This window comes from Lepus europaeus, chromosome 19 (assembly GCF_033115175.1).
Source record: "Lepus europaeus isolate LE1 chromosome 19, mLepTim1.pri, whole genome shotgun sequence".
In the NCBI taxonomy this organism is placed as follows: Eukaryota; Metazoa; Chordata; class Mammalia; order Lagomorpha; family Leporidae; genus Lepus; species Lepus europaeus.
The window spans coordinates 8,031,171-8,056,202 of NC_084845.1; the positions used below are offsets into that span (position 1 = coordinate 8,031,171).

General features: G+C 57.4%; 1 protein-coding gene across 2 annotated transcripts in view; it reads right to left on the minus strand.

Annotated features, from left to right (window-relative positions):
- BICRA (BRD4 interacting chromatin remodeling complex associated protein) overlaps window positions 1-852 on the minus strand; it is a 56,351-nt gene extending 55,499 nt beyond the window's left edge. Inside the window, exon 1 of one of the 2 annotated variants that reach the window (XM_062177269.1) lies at window positions 764-852. The gene's annotated coding sequence lies outside the window, so the exon portion shown is untranslated. The remainder of the gene's footprint in view (window positions 1-763) is intronic. The other variant, XM_062177268.1, reaches the window with a different exon arrangement.
- Window positions 853-25,032: the final 24,180 nt, after the last annotated feature.

Consider the following 25,032-nt stretch of genomic DNA (forward strand, 5'->3'; position numbering starts at 1 on the left):
CAGCCCGCCGCGGGGGTGGGGGTGGGCGGGGGTCCACCCCTCTCTCCGCTGGGGGCTGGGGGGCCAAGCGAACCCCTTTCATTGTTCAGGGGCCGTGGGGAGGGGGAGACCTGCTGGCCTCCTTCCCCATCCAGCGCTCCCCGGCTCGCCGGAGGCCCCGTTCCTCCCCAGCACCCCCGGGAGGGATTTGGGGAGGGGGTTGCAGGGGACGAGCCAGACGGGGAGAGGGAAGACTCGCCGCCTCGGGCCGGGAAATCACCGCCCGCTGCCCCGCTGCCCTCGCCTTCCCCGAAAGGCGGGGATCGGAGAGAGGGGAGGGGGCGCCCGGGCCGGGGGGGGTCTCCCGCCCCTCCCCCCGTGGAACGCCGGTCTCCCCGCTCCGCCGATCCATTTGTATCCCCGGCGGCCGGCGGGAGGGCCGGGGAGCACCGGGCGCCAGGGCTGGGCAGGGGAGCGGCGCGGGGGGGGGGCTCCCGCCGGATCGGGGCGGCGGTGACGGTGGGAGAGACGCGGGGTGGGGGGCGCCGGGGGCGGTGGGCGCCGATCGGGAGAACAAGCGGCGGCGGGCGCTGCGCCCCGGCTGGGGGGCTGAGTGTGCGAGCGTCGGGGGGGTGGGCTCGGCCGCGGCTCCGGCTCCCCCCACACACACCCTCGCCGCCAACCCCCACTCCCCCCTCGCTTTTGCGCCCTGTCACAGCCCCGACTCGCAGGTAGAGAGAGTTAAGAGATTTAAAGAGAAATTGCTACATTGTGAGAAACTCACCCTGATGTTTGAGCAGCCGTCGGCGCGGGGTCTCCGGGACGGCCCCGCACGGGCTGCAAAGGGAGGACCCAGACGGGGCCGGGCGGCCGGGCCGGTCAGCGCACTGCCTGATCGCATGGCGGCCGCTCGGCTGCGCCGCGGGCCCCTGCCGCCGCCCCGCGCCGCGGCCCGCGCGCCCCGGGCCCGCGCCCGCTCCGGGGAGCGCCCCTCGGGTGTGCAAAAAAAAAAAATTTTTTTTTTTAATTAAATGCAAAAGAAAAAAAAAAAAAACCTTGCAGGTTTTGTGTCCCGCCCCCCCTCCTCTTCCTCCTCCTCCTCTTCCTCCTCCTCCCTCCGCCCTCGCCGGGGGAGGGGCTTACGGGAGGCCCCGCCCCACGCCGCGGCGAGCCAGTCACGCCCCGGCCAGGCGGAGCGGCGGGCCCGGCAACGAATGGGAGGCTGCGCACGCCCGGGGAGGAGGGGGGGGGCCCTGCGCCGGCGCCGCCCCCTCCTCAGCCCTAGTCTCGGGGTTTCGGGGTGCGCCTGGCGGGCTCCGGGACCGTTTGTCTACTGCCTCGAGCCGTGCTGCTCCCGGTAGTGCGGAGAGCAGCTCCAGGGATTCGCTCTCGCAGACCCCCGGCGCCCGGCCCGGCTGGGGAGGGGCCGCCCGGAGCGCCCCCGAGGCGGGGGACAGGGGCTCGGGGGGCCCTGAGGACGCGTCCCGGGGCAGCGGCGCAGCAGTCGGGGCTGGAGGAGGAAGGGCGGCACGGCGAGGAGCCCGGCGGAGGAGCTGGCGGGGCCGCGGGCCTCGGGTTCCGCGCCGGTGGGACTCCCGGAAGCCCCAGGGCGCCTCGGCGGTGACGGCTCGGCTTCCTCCGCCCCACGCGGTCGCGAGCGCCTCGCCGGCGGGACTGGGCCCGGCGCGGAGCGGCCGAGCGCCCCCCGCGCCGCCCGGCAGCCTCCCCGGCGTTCTGAGGGAGCCGGTGCACGCGGCGGGGGGCCCCGGAGGAGCGGGAGCGAGGCTGGCCTCGGCGCGGCCTGCCGACATTTCCTGAGGCGTATTGTTTGGGAGAGACCCCGAAGGTCCAGGGCCCCTCCCCGGCTCACCCCCGGCCGGTGCCGCTCCTTGCTGTGTGGCGCTGGGCGGATTGCTTTTTCCTCTGGGCGCGCCCCGCTTCTCCAGGGCTGAGGGTCGCAGGCCGCACTTCGTGGGGGGGATGGGGAGAAAGCGGGCCGGGGTGGGGGGAGAACCAGACCTGACCGGCTATACCCGCTACCGGGGCCGATTATAGAACGTGTGGGGGGGGGGTTCCGGAAGTGGGCACAAGATGGGGTGCCCCAGACATGAGAGCGCGGTGCGCTGCGACTTACGCATGGTCACCCACAGCCCACTGGAGGGACGTGGGGCTCCCTGGGGACAGGGCGGGCGCAGCCTGTGGTGCAGCCTGGCCTTTTCCAGCGCAGAGCTGCCCGAAGCCCTAAGTTGTCTGGGAGAGGGCCAGTGTTTTGTCTAAGGTCACCAGCCAGGAAGTTGCTGACGCTGTCATTGTATTTGGTGGGACCTGGCACACCTGGTAATGGGTGTCATAGCTGCCAGCCCCAGGGGACCTGAACTTGGGGTGGGGGGGTTGACAAGCCCAGAGGCAGTGGGGAGGACTTCCTGTGCTTATTCGTTCATGCAGGAAGTAGTTCTTGAGTGTCGTGTGTGTGTGTGTGTGTGTGTGTGTGTGTGTGTGTGTGGGCACCCTGGCTCCTGAATGCCACACAGCTCCCAAGTCTGTTAGGCAACACAGGAAGTGAGGAGGCGGGTAAGCCCCATAGCCTCAGTTTACCCCCTGGGCTGTGCCGGATTCCTTTACTGCACTGTAGTATGTCCCTTGCCCCCCGGGAAGGTACCCAGCACTCAGCAGGTGCTGGAGAAAGGGTTGCGGGACACAGGCAGTCAGGCTCTTGGCATCTTTGAGAGCCCATCCGGGTTTCAGAGTGGAGACCAGTGTTGTCCACACCATTCTAGAAGCAGGGGCCAGCGTGGGGGCACCATTGTAGGCCTTTGGGGGTGACACAGATCTTCCCTTGGAAATCAGATGCAGGCTAGGAATCCCAGGTAAGAAAGAACCGAGTTGGGCAATGGGACCCAGACAGGTTTGACGCCCCAGGGCTCCCCAGGCTGGGCGGGGACTAATCCAGTCCAGCCGGACCTGACGGGCTGCCCTGAGTCACATGACCTACCTCTTCGCTGCAGTGCCTCCATTTTCCCATCTGCTCTGTGGGACTGTGCGGTCATCCCATATTGGATTTGAGTCCTGGCTCAGCAGTTCCCATGCAGCAAGAGAGTAATGTGCTTTCTCTTTCCTGATTTGAGAGGCAGAGAGACACTCTGGTTCACTCCCCAAGTGCCTGCAACAGCCAGGGCAGGGCCAGGCCAAAGCCAGGAGCTGGGTCTCCCATCTCAAGCGTCAGGAATCTGCCTGCTGTTAGCCGGAAGCTGGGTCAGAAGCGGACTAGCTGGGACACACACCAGGCACTGTGGTGTGGGATGTGTGCACCCGGACAGCGTCTTAGCCACTGTGTCTAATCCCACCCAGAGAATAAAATGCTTTAAAAAAAATTGTTTATTTGTAAGGCAAAGTTACGGGGTGTGGAGGGGAGGAGATATCTTCCACCCACTGGTTCACTCCCCAGATGGTCGCAATGGCTGGTGCTGGGCCAGGCAGAAGCCCGGAGCCAGGAGTTGCTTCTCAGTTTCCCACAATGGGTACAGGGGCCCAAGCACTTGGGCCATCTTCCGCTGCTTTCCCAGGTGCGTTAGCAGGGAGCCGGATCGGAAGTGGAGCGGCCGGGACTGGAACCGGCATCCATAAGGGATGCTGCTGGCGTCAGGCATCGGCTTTCCCATGTAGGCTACAGCACCTGCCCCCTCGACTCGACTGGCTGTGCTTCATTCAGGGTTATCAGTGCCTCCAGAGGCAGCTGGATTTGAGGTCTTTGTCTTTGCAAGAGGCAGGAGTAGCAGCACGGACCCTCTCTCAAGCTGAATGAAGAGGGCGCCCGGGTGGGCATCTCGGCACAGAACCGAAATCTCCCCTCCCCGCCAAACACTACAGTGTGAAAATCTTGAGATTTTCAGAAGAAACAACACTCCAGTTCCCACCACTCCATGTGACCAGCCTGTTACCTGCTTGCTTTGTCACTCTGTGCGGTCCACCGAATCCATCCTAGTTGTAAAATTTATACTTAAGGTGGAGAGACAGGTTCCATCTGCTGTTTAACTCCCCGAATGCCCACAACAGCCAGCCCTGAGCCAGGCACTCCATCCATATCTCCCACATGGTATTAGGGACCTGCCACCTCCCAGGGTGCCCGCTAGCTGGAAGCCGAGCCAAGGCCAAGACTCCCAGCCAGGTCCTCAGATGTGGGATGCAGGAGTCCCAAGCGACAACTCTGTAGCTGGGCCAAACACTCGCACCACCCCTGTCTTGTTTTTTTGATGGTTTGAAAGCTGTAACATCTGTTTAACCGCCCCCTGCCCCCCCCCCCCCGGCACCTGCACAGCATTAACCAGGCAATCGGAATGCCTTTCTAAGCCCTACACCTCAATTCTACACTTGTCCACGTTTGCTGAAGGAGAAATGGGTTCACGGAGGGTAAAGATTAGGTCAAGATGGCACAGCTGGAGACTCATCCCGGCCCTGTCTGTCCCGAGTCCAGGCAACACAAGGTGAGAGCGCTCCCCTGCCCAGCCCCCACCTGCAAGGATGCCCTACGCGTGTCTGCGGCTGGCACAGGTCCCCGTCTGCCACTTTGGGACTTGCTGCTGTAGAGGCGTCTGGTCCCCGGGAAGTGCCCGGTGCCAAATCCAGTCCCAAGAGCTCCCCTTCTGGCCAAGAGCCAGGGCATTGTCCACCCCTCCCACTCACAGCCCAGCTCAAGCGCTCCCAGCCGGGGCCGAATCCCCTCCACCCCTGCCGGCCGGCGGGGCCTGGCTGCCGCGCCTGTGCGACCCCTTTCTTGGGGAGCGGCTGGGACGCGGGGCCCCCCTGACCGGCTGCTCGGAGCTGGCAGGCTGCTGGCAGTTTTGGAACAAAAGCAACTTCAAACGGCTCAAAACAGGCCGTCTTCGGCGCTCCTGATTCCTGCGTTCAGCTGCCTGCAAGCTAACATCCAGTAACAGGGAGAAACCAACGCAAAGCCTTGCGCGACCCCAAAGCTCCCCCGGACAATCAGGGTTTCCTCTAAAGATCCTACTGGGATCCGGGTTTTGGTTGCCGGGCGGGAGGTTACAAGGGGACTCAGAGGGCACTGACTCCCAGACGATCTCTGCCTTCGGACCGCGCGTCCGTCAGATGTGGCTGCTTACCGCAGAGCCCGCAACCCCCAGCCGCCGGACCCCGCGGACCCGCCCGCGCCGCGCGCACCGCGAGCTGCAACCAAATCAGGCAGCTGCGAGCCCAGCCCGGCCTCGGGTCCTCAGCGCGGCAAGTGCGGGGGGCGGAGTCTGCCCGCCTATTGGCCCAAGCGTGGAGGCGGGACAAGGAGTTGCCCCGCCCCCGCTGTGTTAAACGGGCCTGACGCCCGGCCGCGGGGGAATTATTCATCGTGGGGCGGAGCTTGGGTTTGTTTACACGCTCTCATTGGCTGGATTTGAATCGGGCCGACTGCGGGCGGGCCGCGGGGCGGGGCTTCGGAGGGGCCCGGGCCGGCGCCTGACAGCTTCGCGGAGGCCGGGCCTGCGCGGGCGGCGCTGCCCCGAGCACCGCCCGGGAGGAGATGAGGGCACCCTCGGCGGCCGCCGGGGGCGGGAAACGTGGAAGGCGCAGGTCGGGGCTTCAGCGCGTTTCCTGATACGCGCTACGGGGCGAGGGTGACGGTAGTGTTTTTGTTTGTGTAAAAAAAAAAAAAAATCCTAAGACCGGACCGCCCGGCTGTCCGTGTTTGGGGGCCGCGAGTGGCCGTGACGTGAGGAAGCGGTGCCGCGAACCCGCACGGGATGAGCGCCGCGTGCGGACGCGGGGCGCGAAATGGTAGGCGTTTTCCCCGGTCGCAGAAACGCACGCGATGTAAATAATTAAAAAAAAAAAAAAGTCTGAACCCCCCCCCCCCCGCCCCCAGCATCCTGCAGAGCTCTGGGCCGCACTTCGGGGGTCGCGGCCGCCAAACCCGCACCCCTTCCGTCCCGCCCCGGCTCAGGCGCCGCGGGCCCAGCTCCAGACCCCTGAAGGCGCCGCACCCGACCCCCGGGGGTGCCCGAAGCCACGGCCAACACACACGGAGCCCACCACCCACGCCTGCACCCCGCGTGGCAGCGCTGGTTCGGGCCCCTGCTGCTCCACTTCCAGTCCTGCTCCCTGCCCAGGTGCTGGGACCTCCGCACCCACGTGGGAGCCCCAGTTCCGGCCTTGGTGCCCATTTTAGGGAGTGACCCAGAGGATGGAAGGCCTCTATCTGGCATTCTGCCTTACAAATAATCTTATTTTTTTAAAGCCCATTATCTTTTAATTCCGTTTTCCACATCAAAATCAGGGTGACACAAAGGGAGAGAGATAATCTGCCATCCGCGGGTTCAATCCCCAAATGCCCACAACAACCTGGACTCTGAGTTTCCCGTGGGGGTGGTAGGGCCCTGTGCTGAAGCTCTGCCTCTCAGGTGTACATTGGCAGGAAGCTGGATCAGAAGTGGAGCAGCCGGGAATCGAACCTGCGTCCACATGGGATGCCGGCGCTGCAGGCCGAGGTTTAGCCTACTATGCCACAGCGCCAAGGCTCCCTACCCCTACCCCCACCTCCACCTGGCTTCCAGATGGAGTTCCTGGTTCCTGGCTTCTACTTGGCCCAGCCCTGACAGTTGCAGTCATTTGGGGAGTGAACCAGCGGTGGAAGATCGATCTCCTCTCTTTCTCCTTTAACTCTTTCAAAAAAAAAAAAAAAGTCTGAGGTCCCACATTTCTCTCCAGAAAAGAAAGGGGAAGATGGAGCCTGGCTGGAGGGGGGAGGGGGTGGGGAGAGCAGGAGACAGGGGACGGAGAAGGGCGGGGAGGATGGGAGCAGCCATGAAGACCAGTGAATGCGGAAATCGAGAAGGTGCCCCACAAGCACGTGACAAGACCTCGCGGTCTTTAGGAAAACGCAAGTCAGAACCACAGTGAGATACCAGCCACACCCACCAGGATGACCACCAGCGAAAGAGGAACAGGGCGTGGGTGCTGTGGGTAAAGCCGCTGCCCATCGGGGAGTGCTGGCTCAGGTCCCAGTGCTCCACTCCCCGAGCAGCTCCTGGCTGATGCACCTGGGAAAGCAGTGGAAGATGGCCCAAGTGCTTGGGCCCCTGCACCCGCGTGGGAGACCCGGAGGAAGCTCCTGGCTCCTGGCTTCAGCCTGGCCCAGCCCTAGCTGCTGTGGCCATCTGGGGAGTGAACCAGCGGATGGAAGACTTCTCTCTAACTCTGTAATTCTGCCTCTCTATAACTCTGCCTTTCAAATAAATAAATAAATCTTTAAAATAAATTTTTAAAAAATCCCAGAAAGCTTCACACATGCTAAGACCCTACCCATTAGTTGATTCAGTTAAGGCACCACCCTGTTCCCCATAAAAGGAACTGACACTGGTAGAGTGGCCCTCTTTTGCCCTCGATCATGCGTGGGGCCTTGTCGGGCCTCCTTTCCGTCTCTCTCCCCATAGGCCCACCTGTGGTGGTTGTCTCCGTGTGGGTGGCCCACACACACCTGTGCATGTATGTCCTCTCTCTCTCTTAAATAAATCCTGCTCTCACTTGTCCACTGTACGTGGATGCCTCTGCTCTGAATTCTTATCTCTGTGGGCAAGAACCTGGAATTGCAGCCAGTGCTGTGGCCGAGCAGGTAAAGCTGCTGCCTACCAGGCTGATATCCATATGGATGCAAGTTCGAGCCCCAGCCGCTCCACTTCCAATCCAGCTCCCTGCTTAGAGGCTTGAGAAAGGAGCAGAAGATGGCCTAAGTCCTTGGGCCCCTGCACCGACGTGGGAGACCTGGAAGAAGCTCCTGGCTCCTGGCTTCAGCCTGGCTCAGCCCTGGCTGTTGTGGCCATCTGGGGAGTGAACCAGCAAAAGGAAGACCTCTCACTGTTTCTCCCTTGTTCTGTCTGTAACTCTGATTTTCAAAACAAATAAAGCTCAAAAAAAAAAAAAAAAAAAGGACCTGGGATAAAGATGAAGATTCCCAGGCCGCCTCCTGGATGGGGCGCAGAGCTGGGGTTGGTGGCACCCAGGACTCCCCAAGTGGCTGTGACTGCAAAGGCCCACCTCTTCCTGTTGCCCTCACCCGGGGCCTCCAAGTGCCTGCTTAAGGCTCACCTTAAACAGAGGGAACAGGCTGCTTATTCTTGCTGAAATACAAATGCTTTTTGTTTGCATTGAAGGGAACCCATGGCCATGAACATAAGCTGTCCAGAAACCAGCCCCAACACGGCCTGGGGCCTGGGGCCCTGGGCAGGCCTCCCCGAAGGTGGTCACTTGTAAGCTGAACAGAGTTAGCCTCAGAGCAGGGGCCCTGGGCTGGCACCCCAGGAGGGCAGGCTTGGGTGGCCTTGCAGGCTGGCCAGGGCAGTTCACAGCCATCACAGCCATCACTGTCTTGTAACCGTGGTCTTTTTTTTTTTTTTTTTTTTTTTTTTTTGACAGGCAGAGTGGATAGTGAGAGAGAGACACAGAGAGAAAGGTCTTCCTTTTTGCCGTTGGTTCACCCTCCAATGGCCGCTGCGGCCAGCGCATCGCACTGATCCAAAGCCAGGAGCTAGGTGCTTCTCCTGGTCTCCCATGCGGGTGCAGGGCCCAAGCACTTGGGCCATCCTCCACTGCTCTCCTGGGCCACAGCAGAGAGCTGGCCTGGAAGAGGGGCAACCGGGACAGAATCCGGTGCCCCGACCGGGACGAGAACCCGGTGTGCTGGTGCCGCAAGGCGGAGGATTAGCCTGTTAAGCCACGGCGCCGGCCAGTAACCGTGGTCTTTTCACGTATTCACAGCTGCTGAGGAACCAGCCACCACCTACTTTCAGGACAACTGCACCATCCCAGCAGCTGCAGTCACTTCCTGTCTCCCCCGACACACTCAGTGCCACCTTCCATCTCTGGGAGTTTGCCGGTTCTGGAGCTTCTATGTACAGAGAACCTGCAAAAATCTCCTGGCTCCTGGCTTCGGATCGGCTCCGTCCCCTGTGGCCTGTGTCCCCTCCCCACTGAGGCTCAGGTCAGGGCCTGCCCTGGAACTCACTCGGGCACCTCCCAGGTGCCAGCGACCCTGCTTCCGTGTGCACGTGGCCCAAACTCTTGTAATTGTAATTACAGAACATATCAGCAGGAAACGTTTAAATCAAGTTTAACTGCTTTGCTTTAACCTAGTTTTAATCAATACGTTTAAATTAATATATCTTTGTTTTAAATCAATGATGTTAGATTTAATTCTAATCAAGATGTTTTCACTTAATACATTTTAATGTATTTTTTTTTGACAGACAGAGAGAGACAGAGAGAAAGGTCTTCCTTTTCCGTTGGTTCACCCCCCAAATGGCCGGTACGACCGGCGTGCTGCGCCGATCCAAAGCCAGGAGCCAGGTGTCTCCTCCTGGTCTCCCATGCGGGTGCAGGGCCCAAGCACTTGGGCCATCCTCCACTGCCTTCCTGGGCCACAGTAGAGAGCTAGACTGGAAGAGGAGCAATTGGGACAGAATCCAGCACCCCAGCAGGGACTAGAACTGGAGTTTCGGCGCCACAGGCAGAGGATTAGCCTAGTGAGCCACGGCGTTGGCCATTTTAATGTAATTTTAATACACAGGTTTTAGCTTAATTTGTGCCTTTAAGTTTAATAATTAACATATTTAAATTTTTAAAAAGTGTTTGAGGGGGCCCGGCGTTGGGGCTCACTTGGTTAATCCTCCGCCTGAAGCGCCAGCATCCCATATGGGTGCCGGGTTCTAGTCCCGGTTGGGGTGCCAGATTCTGTCCCGGTTGTTCCTCTTCCAGTCCAGCTCTCTGCTGTGGCCTGGGAGGGCAGTGGAGGATGGCCCAAGTGCTGGGCCCTGCACCCACATGGGACACCAGGAGGAAGCGCCTGGCTCCTGGCTTCGGATAGGTGCAGCTCTGGCCATGGCAGCCATTTGGGGGGGTGAAGGAAGACATTTCTCTCTGTCTCTCTCACTGTCTAACTCTATCTATCAAATAAATTTTAAAAAAAAATGTTTGAGAGGGGGGCCGGTGCTGTGGTGCAGCGGGTTAAGCTGATGCCTGCAGTGCCAGCATCCCATATGGGTGTGGGTTCCAGTCCCAGCTGCTCCACTTCCCATCCAGCTCCTTGCTAATGCACCTGGGAAAGCAGTAGAAGATCTTGGGCCACTGCACCCACATGGGAGACCCAGAAGATGCTCCTGGCTTCGGATTGGCCGAGCCCTGACCATTATGGCCATTTGGGGAGTGACCCTGCGGATAGAAGACCTCTCTCTCTGTCTCTCCCTCCCTCTATCTGTAACTGTCTTTCAAGTAAATAAATAAATATTAAAAAATATTAAGGGCACAGAGGCATAGAGCGAGCTCCCATTTGCTGCTCCAGTCCCCAAGACCCCACAGAAGGCAGAGTTGGGCCAGAGCTGAACCCAGGAGTCAGGACCTCAATCCAAGCATCCCACAGGGGTGGCAGGAACCCAATTACTTGACCCATCATTGCTCTCTGCTTGGATACAGGCAGGAGCCAGAGCCATGAACGGAACGCAGGCGTCTTACCAGTGTGGGCAGGAGGGGACCAGCACCTCCCCCAGCCAGTGTCCCGGGATGACCTTACTTAATTATAAGACCATTATAATAAAATTAGCAAGGCCCACACTGCCATTTCCATCATGCACGTGAACCATGGGCTTTTCTCTCTCTCTCTCTCTCTCTCTTTTTTTAAAGATTTATTTATTTGAGAGGCAGAGTTACAGACAGAGAGAAGCAGAGGGAGTGAGAGAGGTCTTCCATGCACTGGTTCACTCCCCAAATGGCCACAAGAGCCAGGCAGGGCTGGGCCAGGACAAAGCCAGGAGCCAAGAGCTTCTTCAGGGTCTCTCATGGGGGTGCAGGGACCTAGGGACTTGGGCCACTTCCATTGCTTTCCTAGGTGCATTAGTAGGGAGCTGGATTGGAAGTGGAGCAGCCGGAACCCGAACCGGTGCCCATATGGGATGCTTGCACTGCAGGAGGAAGCTTGACCTACTCTTGACATTTCCAAGAAAAGGGTGAAGAAATTCTCGGTACTCAAGCCCGCCTCCAGCTCCACCCGCTTTGAATGTTGGAGTAAGCTCTTCCTCAGACTCCGCCCCCTACACCCCTGAGCCCTGTTGTCCTGTTGCGTGCAGCCCGCACTGTCACATCTTAATTCAATCAATAAATTTAGATTTCACTTTTTTGACAGGCAGAGTGGATAGTGAGAGAGAGACAGAGAGAAAGGTCTTCCTTTGCCGTTGGTTCATCCTCCAATGGCCGCTGCGGCCGGGACATCTCGATAATCCGAAGCCAGGAGCCAGGTGCTTCTCCTGGTCTCCCATGCAGGTGCAGGGCCCAAGGACTTGGGCCATCCTCCACTGCCTTCCCGGGCTATAGCAGAGAGCTGGCCTGGAAGAGGGGCAACCGGGATAGAATCCGGTGCCCCAACCAGGACTAGAACCTGGTGTGCCGGCGCCGCAAGGTGGAGGATTAGCCTGTTGAGCCACGGCGCTGGCCATTTGTAATGTTTTTATGCAGTTTTTTTTAAAGATTTATTTATTTAAAAGTCAGAGTCACACACAGAGAGAGGAAAGGCAGAGAGAGAGAGAGAGAGACAGAGAGAGAGAGAGAGAAAGAGAAGGGTCTTCCATCCGCTGGTTCACTCCCCAATCAGCCGCAACAGCCAGAGCTTGGCTGATCAGAAGCCAGGAGCCAGGAACTTCTTCCAGGTCTCCCACGTAGGTGCAGGGGCCCAGGAACCTGGGCCATTTTCTCTGCTTTGCCAGGCCATGAGCATGGGGCTGGATCAGAGGTGCAGCAGCCAGTACTTGAACCGGTACCCACACGGGATGCTGGCGCTGCAGGCGGCTGCTTTACCGGCTACGCCACAGCGCCAGCCTCTGTAATTTTAGTTTGACAGGAAAATCTGGCCAGGAGGCACAAAGAGTTCCCATGGACACCCTGTCCCTATTACCCCCACCCCCACCCCCACCACAGGAGTGTACCGGTTGCAACTGATGAATCCACAGGGCCACCACTGCCAGCTGGGGGCCACCGTTCTCCTGGGGCTCACCCTTGGTGCCACAGGTCCTGTGGGTTTGGAGGAAAACATCGTAACACGAGCCCACCACTGGGGAGCCTACAGAGCAGTTCCTGGCTCTGAACGTCCCCCTGTGTGCCCGCTCCCCCACCCCACCCCAGCCACAGCCCTGGCGACAGCTGATCTGTCCCAGAGTGCTGCAGAGCTGCAATCAGCGTGGGGCCTTTCTAGATCGGCTTCTCTCACTCAGTAACACGCACTCAAGGGAGAGAGAGATCCTCAATCCACTGGCTTCCTGTCCTAATGGCCACCACGGCCAGGGCTGGGCCAGGCTGAAGCCAGGCGGTGACAACGATGCCCACATCTCATAGCAGCACCCGGGTCTGGTGCCCGGCTCTGGCTCCTGACTCCAGCTCCCTGCTACTGCAGACCCTGGGAGGCAGTGGGGATGGCTGGCACAAGTGGTCATGTCCCTGGCACCCATGTGAGAGATCTGGACCCATTTCTCGGCTCCGGGCACTTGGGACGTGAACCAGCAAATGGGAGCATTCTCTTTGCCTCTCTTAACTCTCTGCCTCTGATAGAAACACAAAATTAACTTTATTCTAAATGTACAAAAGGGCTTCACAAAGGGAGTTCCTCCCTCTGTGCCCTTGTGGCTTCTGCCTCCTTAGGACCTGACATTCATCTCCTGTAGAGGGGGCTGAGTTCAAGCGACCAGCTTGGAAAGAGAGCAGCCAACACCTTCATCTTGAACTTCGCAGCTTCCTGCATTGTGAAAAATAAAATTTTAACAAATATTTATTTATTTATTTATTTATTTATTTATTTATTTTTGACAGGCAGAGTTAGACAGAGAGAGAGAGAGACAGAGAGAAAGGTCTTCCTTCCATTGGTTCACCCCCCAAATGGCCGCTACGGCAGGCACACTGCGCCGATCTGAAGCCAGGAGCCAGGTGCTTCCTCCTGGTCTCCCATGAGGGTGCAGGGCCCAAGCACTTGGGCCATCCTCCACTGCACTCCCTGGCCATAGCAGAGAGCTGGACTGGAAGAGGAGCAACTGGGACAGAATCCGGCGCCCCGACCGGGACTAGAACTGGGGTTTTGGCGCCACAGGCGGAGGATTAGCCTAGTGAGCTGCGGCACCGGCTCCAAAAAGATTTATTTATTTGAAAGTCAGAGTTACACATAGAGAGGAGAGGCAGACAGAGAAATAGAGAGAGAGGGAGAGAGAGAGGGGAAGGGGGGAGGAGGAGGGGAAGGGAGGTCTTCCATCTGCTGGTTCACTCCCCCATCAGCCACAATGGCCAGAGCCATGCCAATCCAAAGCCAGGAGCTTCCTCCAGGTCTCCCACGCAGGTGCAGGGGCCCAAGGACTTGGACCATCTTCTACTGCTTTCCCAGGCCATAGCAGAGAGCTGGATTGGAAGTGGAACAGCCGGAACTTGATCCGGCGCCCATATGGGATGCTGGCACTGCAGATGGCAGCCCCAACATTTTGTTATAGTATCATGGACAAAGACACAACCCTGGTGACCAGGTGGGCAAAACTTGATATATTACCACACTGCCTGCAGGACCCGGGTCACTGGCTACCCACACATCAAAGCCCATGGCTGTGCCCCACACTGTCATCTGCTCCCCACACCCCCCCACTGTTTCCACACCCTCACCACTCATTCCTTTTAAAGACTGATTTATCTATTTGAAAGGCAGAGCATCAGGGGCTGGCACTGTGGCTCACTTGGTTGATCCTCCACCTGTGGCGCCGGCATCCCATATGGGCACCAGATTCTAGTCCCGGTTGCTTCTCTTCCAATCCAGCTCTCTGCTGTGGCCCGGGAGTGCAGTGGAGGATGGCCCAAGTATTTGGGCACCTGCACCCACATGGGAGACCAGGAGGAAGCTCCTGGCTCCTGGCTTCGCATCGGCAGAGTGTGCCTGCCGTAGCGGCCATTTGGGGGGTGAACCAATGGAAGGAAGACCTTTCTCTCTGTCTCTTTCTCACTATCTCTGTCAAATTAAAAAAAAAGAAAGAAAGAAAGAAAGAAAGAAAGAAAGAAAGAAAGAAAGAAAGAAAGAAAGAAAGAAAGGCAGAGCATCAAAGAGTGGGGAAAAGAGACAGGGGATAGGGGAGAGAGGGAGAGAGAAAGAGATATTTTCCGTCCAGTAGTTCATTCCCCGAATGGCCACAATGGCCAGGCTGGGCTAGGCTGAAGCCAGGAGCCTGGAACTCCACCCTCGTGGATGCCAGGGGCCCAGGTACACCGGTCACCATCTACTGCCTCCCCAAGAGCATTAGCAGGGAGCTGGCTGGGGAGTGGAGCAGCTGGGACTCAAATCTCCCTCTGCTGTGGGATGCAGGTGTCCCAAGTAGTGACCTGCCGCACCAGATGCTTACCCTGTTTTTTTGTTTTGTTTTGTTTTCCACCTGGGGCCTTGCACTATGCCAGGCCGGCCATGCAACAGTGTGATGGACGGTGGGGTTTTGGCCTTCGAAGCAGCAGCTTGACCTCTGCGGGGGTGGCCTTCGAGGTCAGGCACATGGGGACTCAGCGGTGCCTACAAACACCCTGGACACCAAGGCTCAGGTGCGCCCCCTGTGGGCCGCGTCCCTACCTATTGTCTGTCCCTCGTTATTCCTGGGAGGTAGAAGCGCGGTGTGTGGGACTCCACTAGCCGGGGACAACCCAGAGCTTGCCGCTGGTCTCCCCTGGACGCTGCCCTGGGCACCTTTCCCTGTTGGTGCTTTTGATCTGTATCTAATGCCAGGATCCAGTAACCGCGAGTGTAACAGCTCTGCCCACTCCCGTGAGTCCCAGCATATCACTGGCCCCAGGCACAGTCCAGGGGCATTGAACCACAGCCATTAACGTGCGGTGTCGCCCTTCCGGTCATGCCGGCCCACCTGTCCCTCCGTCCTCCTCCCCGAGCCTCCCTTCCCCTCCGAGAGAAGAAGAAAGTCTGAAAACTCATTTTGGAGCCAACCCTGACTTATTTTCAGCCGCCTGAGCGTGGCTCACTGAGCGAGTGATCCACTAAGCCCTGAGCCCTAAGTCTGACGTCTCAGACCTGTCATTCCAGGCCCAGGTTCCTTTTCTGTCCCTCTACTATTCAAAAGTCACTGCTGCAGGGCGGGCGGGCTCAGCCTAGCGGGCAGGACACTGGGGAAGCGGGCTTCGGTCCACATGGTGCCCGGGTAGACTGTTGGCTCTGGCTCCTGACTCCACTTAAGTGACTGGGCTCCTGCCACCCACCTGGGAGACCCGGATTGGGTTCCCAGCTCCTGACTGTAGCTCTGGCCCAGCCCTGATCGTTGTGGACCTTACGGGAGCCAACTGGCGGATGTGGTTTCTTTCCATATATGTTTCTCCACCTCTCTAAAACAGAAACAAATAAAACATTACTGCAGAGGTTCTCAATAGAGAGCAATCTTGTTGCACTGAGGGGGCAGGGGCCCTGGGCTTGTAGCCGGCCTAACCCTTACCATCACCGCAGCTCATGACTGCTCTGCGTGCATCTGCTGGTACCCCGGATCTAGAATTTCTATAGAGATGTGATGCCCGGCACCTCAGGCCTCTGCCAGCGAGGCCATCACCCGATGCAGCCCTCCAACGTGCACCAGAACCGTGAGCCTAGAGAAACCTCTGTTTATCAACAACATTCTCCAGAGTCAGCCCCTGCGTGTGGGATCTGGTGGCGCACAGGGCGTGTAACGTCTTTCATCTTACACAGAAAGACAAGCTTGCTCTCCAGTTCTACCTGTGCCCAGCGCTGTGTGTGTTGCGCTTGCCCGTCAGAGCAGAAACAGAGACGGGCTGAGCCGGTGAGCGAGCCGCAGCTCTTTGTGGTTTCAGTTTGCATTCCCTTCTGACTGTGGTTACCCCCTGATTTCATGTTTCCTCTGGTAGGAAGCACTTCTCCTGATTTTTACTCCTTTCAAATTACTTTATCTCATTTGTGGCTTTTTAGAACAAATCCTGATGCTAATTCTTTGTGTTTTTGTTGCGGGTGTCTCCCGTCTCCATCCACGAGGTGTTCCGAGGAAATACGTCAGCTTACTTTAGAGGCTACGTTCTTGTCTCTAACTAAACTGCCGTCTTCCCAGCAGTCAGGGTCAGTTCCTCCACCAGGAGCATTTATCGCATGGCTGCAGCGAAGCGTTTCTTTCAATGTGTGCTAGATAAAGGAAGACCCCTTCCGTGACCACGAGGTCCTGCACACCTGCTTGGCCGTGTCTTTTCTCGCCACGCTGCTCTCTGTTGCTTCTATGGGGGTCCCACATCCTTCTGCCTCAGAGCCTCTGCGCTTCCTGCTCCCGCTCCTCTCCCCCTAGGTATCTTGGTAGGCACCTACGTCATCTCCTTGAGGCGCCTGTGGAACGCACTCTCACCAGAGAGGCCCGTGCTGGTGGGGGATAAAACAGCACTCTCCGATACTATCGATAGGAGGACAACCACATTGCATTACAATACGCATCTGCCCGTCTCCCCTCTGGAGGTGTGCACGGCTATGGGATCTTCACTGTGGCTGGTCCAAAGTAAGATGTACTGCGAATGTCCAGTATACGCTGGATCTTAAAGATGTAGTCCAAAAACTGTCAACTACTTTATTAAAAATGTTCATATAGGTAACACTGAAATACTACTTTAATGCTAAAATCGGTTTCACCTTTTTCGTCCTTTTAGCTATAAGCCTGGCTACTAGAGAATGTAAAACATGCTGCTGGTGCGCAGGGCTTGAGTTATATATTTAATATTTACTTATCTGAAAGGCGGCATTACCAAGAGAGATCTTTCACCTGCTGGTTCATCCCCCAAATGGCCTCAACAGCCGTGGCTGGGCCAGGCGGAAGCCAGGAGCCAAAGGCTTCTTCAGGGTCTCCCATGTGGGTGTGGGTGCGGGGCCTCAAACACTTGGGCCATCTTCTGCTGCACTCCCAGGTGCATTCGCAGGGAGCTGGATTGGAAGTGGAACAGCGGGACTTGCAGGCGGCAGCTTTACCTGCAGCACCACAATCCCGGCCCCCTTGCATTATATTTCTGTTGAACAGCACTCGTCTAAAACGTTAAGTTCCGGAAGCCAGTGCCAGCCCACGTCTCACGGCAGGGTGACTGGGGTCAGCTCCCAGCTCCGGCTCCTGACTCTGGCTTCCCGCTAACGAAGATCCTGGGAGGCAGCGGGTCCCTGCCACCCACATGGGAGACCTGAATGTTGCACTCCTGGCTTCGGCCCAGTCCCGCCCTGGCCGTGCAGGCATCTGGGCTGTGAAACAATGGGTGCGTGCTCTCTGCCAGTCTCTGGGTCTTGAAAAGCTTTGGGGATGTTCGACCCAGGCATGGCTTCTCTCAGCACTAGAGCGCAAACTCAACAAAAACACAAGCTTTATCAGGGCCTCCGTGAGGGCACAGTAAGCCCTGGTGCAGTCCCTGCTCCACCACCGATGCAGCTCCCTGCGAATGCTTCCAGGAAGACAGAGGAAGATGGCCAAGGGCGTGGACCTCTGCCGACCACGTGGGAGACCCGGATGCAGGGCCAGGCTCCTGTGGCCATCTGGGGAGTGAACCAGCAGGGGAAGCTCTCGGCCTCTCCCTTTCTCTTTGTCACTCTGCCTTTCAAATAAGTAAGTCGATCTTAAACGTTGAGGTCTTACAAGGCACCCATTTCCCTCGGATAACACTACAGGGTTTGGCACATTACAGAGACGCGCGACCACCCCTGTCACCTAGCTTTAGAAAGTCCAGCCACCATCGCCCCCCGGAAGACCCCTCCCACCCCCAGGCTACCCGCTAATTTGCTCTCAGTCCCCACCCATGTTCAAGTTCTCAGGCACGACCCCTTCTCCCCCAAGCTCAGCCGCTGGGGTTCACGCTCCTGGGCCCGGCCAGCAGCCCCTCCCCCGGGGCCGCCGAGGCACTGAGCGGCGCCCCAAACCGGCAGAGCTCCAGTCCCTGGCATATGCCCCGGCCCCGGAGAAGGGCAGGACTCCGTGCCTCCTGCGACCCCTGCCTGGGGCACAGGAGCCGCGGCTTTCCCGGGTGTGTGTGGGGGGGCACCGCGACCCTCCCAGTGCGGCCTCCCCAGGCCACCGCCACTGCGTTCTAACGCCGCCCTCCAGGAACAATGGCCGCAGCCGAAGCTCCCCCGGCCTCGTCGCACGGGTGGTAGGGCGCCGGCCCCTCCCCCACCTCCCCCGCAACCCCTTCCCGGTCTCCTTCACACTCTCCCGCCTCAACCGCTTCCCCGCTCCCAAAATGGCGACCAACTGCCTCCTTTCCCGCCCGCGGCAGGTCACCTGACCGCGGCAAAGCCCCGCCCCCTCGCGCGGCCCCGCCCCTCGCGCGAGCCACCGAGTCTGCGCGGACCGGCGGGCGGCACGCGCTGGCAGCCGGGGCGACGCGAGGCCGGCGCGAGGCCGGCGCGAGGCGCTTGCGCCGCGGGGGAGCGGGGCGCTCCGGGGGCGACCGGGGCTGCGCGTGCGCGTCGGGCGGCCGGGCGGCGCGGGGACGCTGGGAGCCCCGCGAGGCGCGAGGCGCGAGGCGCGAGGCCCGGCGCGCGAGCCCCCGGGGGCGGGTAAAACCCGGTTGCTGCTGCCCCTGCCCCCTCCCCTTCCTCCCTACCCCCCTTTTCCTGCCCCTTCCTCGTATTTCACCCCCTCCTCCTCTGACGCCCTCCCTCGCTCCTGTGTTTCCTTTTTAGGGGGCCCCGTCTCCCTCTCGAGGGGCGCAGCAGGCGCGGCGGGCGCCCCGTAGCCCGCGTCACGCACGCACCTTCTGCACCCCAACAGCTCCCGGCCCCGCTGCACCCCCGCAGCGCCTCGCCTCTTGGAGGGGCCTCCTCGGGCGCCCCGGGGCCCGCTGCACCCCCTCTCCCTTCCTTCCCCGCCCCCGAGGCCCCAACTGCCCCCCGCAGGCCCCCCAGCTCGCGCGCGGGCCCTACCCGACCTCCGCACTTTCTGCACCTCGGCCTTGCAGCCGCCGTCCCCCCCGTCCGGGCCCCTTCTGCTGAAAGCCCCTGGCTCCCCTTCAGTCCCCCCCCTGTAGGGGACCCAGCTGGGTCTCGCTTTAGAATCTTCCAGCAAAACCAAAACGCTCTGGGGTCTGCCTTTGGCTGCGCCCCTCCCCCACGCCTCGTAGGAATTTTCCCTGGCCAAGAAAAAAATCGTATTTATACCCAAGCTTGACCCCGCCCGTCCGTTTAGGATCACTTTCCAGCAAAAGCGATTTTTTTTTTTTTATCACCTAGAGATTCCCCCTGGGGAACATCTTTCCACTTAGACAGCTCCATACTTCCAGTCTCTCTCTCTCTCTCTCATTTAGTATTTTATTTTTCCAACACTCTCCTCCCTACCCCCAAAACACTTTCCAACAAAAATCCCTTTTCACCGCCAGTTTCACCTTTCCCGCCTCCCCCCTCCCCGAATTTGGTTTCTCCCAACAAAACCAAGTCCCTTCCCCCTGGGGGAACAATAAGGAAAGAAAGGAAAAAAATAATAATTTCCTCTTCCCTGCACCGCCTCCCAGACAGCCCCAGTTCAGTGTTGCTTTCTTGCTTCTTTGGAACATTGACCCTCTCCCCCCACCCCCACCCCCCCCACCCCCCGGTTTCACCTCTGCGGCCTTGTGCCTTTGGGGACCCAAGTTCTGATTGGGCCTCCCTCTCCACCCCGTGTTTTTAGGGCAGTAGAAATTGGATGAGTGTCCTGACATGACCACCCAGCTTCTGAGGCAGTAGCCAGTGCTCTGACGGCCACCTGCACCCCCTCCCTGTAGGGCCAGAGCTGGACCCCACCACCCCCTGGGAGATTGCCTCACTCGTCTCCTGGTGAGTTTCCTCCCTTTGGGCTTGCCCAAAGACACCCACCTCTCCCACGAATTGGAGGCGCCAGCAAGCTGTCGCTCTGGGAAGTCGGAGAAGGAGAAGGGTTATTGAGCCACATGTTGACCTCTGGGGAATGCAAACTTGACTGCAGGGTTTTTCCTTCTCTGGCTCAGGTAGCCAGTCAGATACTTAGAGGGGTGGGAAGGTGGAGGACGGTAGTGGTAGGTTTCGTGGTGAACTGAAGATCAGGTGCCCCATCTGGTTGACGCCAATGTGAAGGTAGCCATGTGGAAATGCTAGGCCGGCATTGCCAGTTTTGATTTTTCTTTTTTGGAGAAGAATCCCGAAAATGATGTGAACTTTTCTAATTTTTGCTTTAGTATCTTTAAAAAGAACCTGTATTTATCCATTAAACCTGTTTTTTTTAAATTCTTTTGACAGGTGGAGTGGACAGTGAGAGAGAGAGAGATAGAGAGAAAGGTCTTTCTTTGCCGTTGGTTCACCCTCCAATGGCCGCCGCAGCCGCACGCTGCGGCCGGCACACCGCGCTGATCCGAAGGCAGGAGCCAGGTGCTTCTCCTGGTTGCCCATGGGGTGCAGGGCCCAAGCACTTGGGCCATCCTCCACTGCACTCCCTGGCCACAGCAGAGAGCTGGCCTGGAAGAGGGGCAACCGCGACAGGATCGGTACCCCGACCGGGACTAGAACCCGGTGTGCCGGCGCCGCAAGGCGGAGGATTAGCCTATTGAGCCACAGCACCGGCCTAAACCTGGTTTCAATGTGAACCACATATTTAGTTATCTAAAAATGGAATACCAGTTTGGAGTTTGGGGTTAAGGATTCTTTGTTGTGTTAAATTTCACCCGCTTAGGCACATGTGTACATGCAAGACATATCTCCTTAAAGCAGTGCTCCTCAAACTTTGGCTCTTAAGACCCGGAACACTTAAAAATCATTGAGGATCCCAGAGAATTTTTGTTTACGTGAACTATACCTACTGGTATTTACTGTGGTAGAGGTGTATACTAATAAACTCTCAAGGCATTTATTATCTGATTTTTTTTTTTTTTTGACAGGCAGAGTGGACAGTGAGAGAGAGACAGAGACAGAGACAGAGAGAAAGGTCTTCCTTTTTGCCGTTGGTTCACCCTCCAGTGGCCGCCGCGGCCAGTGCACTGCAGCTGGCGCACCGCGCTGATCCGATGGCAGGAGCCAGGTGCTTCTCCTGGTCTCCCATGGGGTGCAGGGCCCAAGCACTTGGGCCATCCTCCACTGCACTCCCTGGCCACAGCAGAGAGCTGGCCTGGAAGAGGGGCAACCGGGACAGAATCCGGCACCCCAACCGGGACTAGAACCCGATGTGCTGGCGCCGCAAGGCGGAGGATTAGCCTGTTGAGCCATGGCGCCGGCCATTATTATCTGATTTTAAAGTAGCAATCATAAACCCATTATGTACAAATGTAACTGATATTTTTATTTAAAAAAAAAAAAAACCATTTTGGAAAAACCCGGTGAGAAGGATGGCAGTGATTTCCCTCTAACGGTGATCTGGATTCTCGGATCTGCTTCTGCAGTCCTGGCGCCATCCTCTGGGAAGCGTCACTGGGAAGGCAAGAGGCAGGAACCGTCAGAGTATTCTTACGAAGGGCTGCTGACCTCACCCACTCCCTGGAAGGCTCCTGAGAGTCCTGAGGAGTCCCCATTCCACCTCACTATGAAAATCACTGTTGTAGATGTTAATGCTTATTCGCTCTCTGTAAAAGTAAGACACCCCCCCCTTTACTTACCTCTGGGTCAGTTAGTTAGTATCCTTCTGTTTCGTCTGTGTCTTCCTTTCCCCCAATATAAGCTTTAAATCCACTCTTTTAATGAGCATCAGAGGAACTGAATCGATCAATTCATCTAATTCTGGTTAAAATTATACATTGGGGGCGGTGTTTGGCCTAAGACGCTGCTGGGAAGCCCAGCATCCTACACTGGAGGGCCTGGGTTTGGGTCCCAGCTCTGCTGCCAATCCCAGATTCCTGCTCTTGTGCACAGGGAGGCTGTAAGCGTCTGGGTTCCTGTCGCCCACACTGGAGGCCTGTGTTGAGTTTCTTGCTCCTGACTTTGGCCCGGCCCATCCCCTGCTGTTGTGGGTATTTGGGGTGTGTACAGTGGGTGGGAGTTCTCTGTCTCCCTCAAATAAAATAAAATGAAGTAAATAAATAATTTTTAAAAATAACATACTGGTTACATAGCTGCAGGTAGGAATCTTTGTTAGTTGCTCAACTTAAAAATGTGGGTACCAAGTGTAGGGCAGGAGTCTCAAGTACGTAATAACAGCCTAGTGGAGTGGTGAGGTGTTCAGGTCTCTAGGATCAGATCACCAGGGTGAATTTTTTTTTATTTGACAGGTAGAGTTATAGACAGTGAGAGAGAGAGACAGAGAGAGAGGTCTTCCCTCCGTTGTTTCACTCCCCAAATGGCTGCCACGGCCAGCGCTGCACTGATCCGAAGCCAGGAGCCAGGGGCCTCTTCCCGGTCTCCCATATGGGTACAGGGGCCCAAGGGCTCAGGTCATCCTCCACTGCCCTCCTGGGCCACAGCAGAGAGCTGGATTGGAAGAGGAGCAACCGGGACCATAACCCGGTGCCCACAAGGGATGCCAGCACCGCAGGTGGAGGATTAACCAAGTGAGCCACGGCACTGGCCCCATGAATTTTTTTGTTTTTAAGATTTATTTATTTATTTGAAAAGTAGAATTACGGAGAGGCAGAGAGGGGTGTGTGTCTTCTGTCCACTGGTTCACTCCCTAGATGGCTGCAACAGCTGGAGCTGGGCCAATCCAAAGACAGGAGCCTGGAGCCTCCTTTGGGTCTCCCACACAGGTGCAGGGGCCCAAGGACTTGGGCCATCTTCTTCTGCTTTCTAAGGTCATAGCAGAGAGCTGGATCAGAAGTGGAGCAGCCAGGACTTGAACTGGTGCCCATATGGGATGCCCGCACTGCAGGCAACGGCTTTACCTGCTATACCACGGCGATGGTCCCTTCTAACTCTGATTTTGAGCAGCTTACTTCTCTGAACTTTATTTACTTCATCCATGAAGTAGAGTTGACAGTACAGAATATGCCTCAAAGAGATGTAGAAATTAAATAAGAACACATAAGGGATTATAATTGTACCTGCCATGTAAGACCGCAACAAACCTTGGCTGAGGTACCTGATGTTCTTATCACAAAGATGGCTGTTGTAAGCAAGGGCCAGGCAGGATTGTGGGGACTGGAGGCCGACAGCTGGGCCTCAGCTCCATCCTTGTCAGGGAATAGCAAAGCCAGTAATTTCAGAGAACCCAGAAATCTGCATTTGTAGATGGAACCTCACAGTTAATTCAATTTGTGAAAAGTCTGCGTCGACCGAACAGGATGTGTCTACAATTCGCATGACTATTGGGAGTGGGACAGTGGGGAAGGAGGGTGCACAGTGAGGGTGAAGCTTCGAGTCTTTCCTGTCTCCCAGCTCTCAGCTCCAGCTCCCAGCTGCCAACAACCTTCGGTTGCTCAGACTTGATCACCCTCTTCCTGGTGGTGGACCCCGAGGGGAAGGTGAGGGGGCTGCTCGGGGGAACAAGGGTTGGAACTTTTCAGAGGAAAGAGGTGGAGAGAAAAGGGGGCTGCGGGCCTTCTGTGATCAAAGTTCTGGGCCTGGCGAGATGTGAGGCGTATAGACACGAGGCAGAGCCTGGCCGCGCCAGGGAGCCCACTTCCACAGGCGAATAGGATGTGTGTGAGGGGGGTTGTCAGGTGCTTGCCAGGATTTGGGGCGGAAGAACAGATCTTAGACTAGTGCAGAGGTGGCATGCAGGCTGGGGTTGAAGGGTTCATTTCGTAGAGCTGCCAAGAGCATTTGTCCCAGGGAAATGGCACAAATCAGGGTCGTCAACTCAGAGGCCACAGGGGCCGGGCGGGTGTGTGAGTGAGGGCAGTGGGAGCTGGAGACAGAGAGGAGGGAGCGGCGGGGTCTATGGCAGAGCAGAGAGTGACGTGCCCCATCTGAAGGCAGCTGCAGCCTACGCTCCAGCCAGTTGTTGCTGTGGGGGGATGTGCACTCAGCTTTGTTTTATTTTCAGATATTTAAACGGAACTCAGGAAGCAGAATGTAACAAGAAGTCTCTAGACCTGCAGTATCCAGTGTAGTTGCCATTAGCCGCTCGTGACTATCTGCTTATCTATTTATTTATTTTTAGAGATTTATTTATTTATTTGAAAGACAGAGTTACAAAGAGGCAGAGGCAGAGAGAGAGAGAGAGGTCTTCCATCCACTGGTTCACTCCCCAGATGGCTGCAACAACCGAAACGGGGCTGATCCGAGGCCAGGAGCCAAGTGCTTCTTCTGGGTCTCCCACGTGAGTGCAGAGGCCCAAGCACTTGAGTCATCTTCCACTGCTTTCCCAGGCCATAGCAGGGAGATGGATCAGAAGTGGAGCAGCCGGGACTCTAGCAAGCACCTATATGGGATGCTGGCACTGAAGGCATTGGCCCCTGTTTATATATTTTTAAAAATCTTTATTTTATTTGTTTGCAAGGCAAAGTTACAGAGAGAGGGGGAGTCAGAGCATCCATCTGCTGGTTCACGCCCCAAATGGCCGCAATGGTCAGGGCCGGGCCAGACCAAAGCCAGGAGCTTCCTCTGGGTCTCCTATGTGGGTGCAGGGGCCCAGGACTTGGGCCACCTTCCACTGCTTTCCCAGGTGTTTTAGCAGGGAGCTGGCTCAGAAATGGAGCATCAAGAATTGAACTGGTGGCCATACGGGATGCCGGTGCTGCAGGTGGCAGCTTAACCCACTTCACCACGACGCCGGCCCCCTCACTTGAGACTATTTAAATTCAATTTAAGTCCACTAAGATGGAGACTTTAGCTCCTCAGTGGCAGTAGCTGCATATCTGTACTGGACAGGGCAGGTTTAGAATGTTCCATCAGCACAGGAAGTTCTTTTGGACAGTGCTGCTCTGTGTTTTTTGTTTTTTGTTTTTTCCTTGATAACTAGTTGAAAATGTTTCAGTGTACTGCAGGCTTTAATAAAATATCTCTGTACACAAGGTAGGATTTCAGATTGTTCACTCCAGATAATGCGACAGTGAGTGTTACAGACTTGTGTGGGTTTGCTTCTGCAGTGGAGAATCTTACAGTGGGCTCCTTCCCCAGGCGGCTGTAGCATTTCACAGGAGAGTCCTTTATCCTCCACC